The sequence below is a fragment of the Aplysia californica genome, unplaced genomic scaffold (assembly GCF_000002075.1).
Source record: "Aplysia californica isolate F4 #8 unplaced genomic scaffold, AplCal3.0 scaffold00027, whole genome shotgun sequence".
In the NCBI taxonomy this organism is placed as follows: Eukaryota; Metazoa; Mollusca; class Gastropoda; order Aplysiida; family Aplysiidae; genus Aplysia; species Aplysia californica.
Window position 1 is genome coordinate 650,940 of NW_004797297.1, and position 1,305 is coordinate 652,244.

The following is a 1,305-nucleotide window of genomic DNA, read 5'->3' on the forward strand; positions in this document are numbered from 1 at the left end:
TATCTATCTATCTATCTATCTATCTATCTATCTATCTATCTATCTATCTATCTATTCACCTTAAAAAAGAATTTTGTTTATTGCCCTCGCCAAGACTTAATTTTAAACGATTGTGGTTGAGTTAGACCCCAACTTCTTGACTTAGGAGGAATGTTACTTTGACAGAAAGACAGACATATACTTGATGAAAATGAACTTCCTATACGGGAATAAAGCTCGCATTTTTGTATCCAACGGTGAAGAATCTAACAATTGCACAACAGGCACAACTGATCTGCAACAGCTATAACAATAAAAGCAACAACAACAATAACAATTATAAAAAACAACAATGGCGACAACAGAATCATTATCAAAAGTGAAATCAACATGAAATACAACAACAGTGACGAAGACAAAAGGTTTCTGTTGACAGCATGTGAATGTGGTATTACATTGTATACATGTAATTCGATCTGTAGCTTCTTTTAAGCCAGGGTTATGTTTGGGGGAGGGGGGGGGGGTTGGATTCAAATTTTTTTTACCGAAGTCCTGTTTTTATCTATTGTTTGTGCCAAACACAGTGGTCGTGCTATTCTCGCCACTTGTCGAGACTTTGCTCTGACGTCAAGAACCGTTTGCGGCCTGATCTTGGCCAAGCCCCATAACCAGCGAACTACCCGCCAAGAATACCACTCTCTTCCTCCTCAGAGGTGATTGGACCAAAGCAGACGACACAAAATCGTTACCACTGTCAGAAGCTCGAGGTCAAACAGAGGGCTCAGCTGTTCTGTGTTTTGGGGACAGTCTTATACAACCGATAATTCTGTCTCATACAATCGGCGTTCATGTCATTCTTAATTCCATAAAGGGCTCCATCGTGCCTCGTAACCGAATTTCTTATGATTCTAATGCAACGGGAAGACAGTATTCCCTGCATGTCCTATTTGAAGTTTATAAATCTTTGGGTAAAAGGGAACTTTAGCCCCCCCCCCCCATTTGGAACTTACATCACCTAGAACGTACATCCATGGTCTTTACTCTCCTTGGGGCCTCATGTGGGTCGCCGTGATATCGGGCACGAAATACGATTTTCTTTATTTCAAGGGGAAAAGAGGGAGGGGCGAAATTGACTTTTGTTTGTTTGTTTGAGTAAAGAGAAGCACACAACGCCATAGTGGTCATTTAGGGCTGGGAAAGTGTAAGACAAACAGACAGAATCAAAAGAGAGAAAAAAAATATTAAAGAAGTAGGACCTACTAGTGGCACCCTCCAACCACCCGCAAGTAGACTTTTACCTTTATATCAAAATATAGCCCCCCCCCA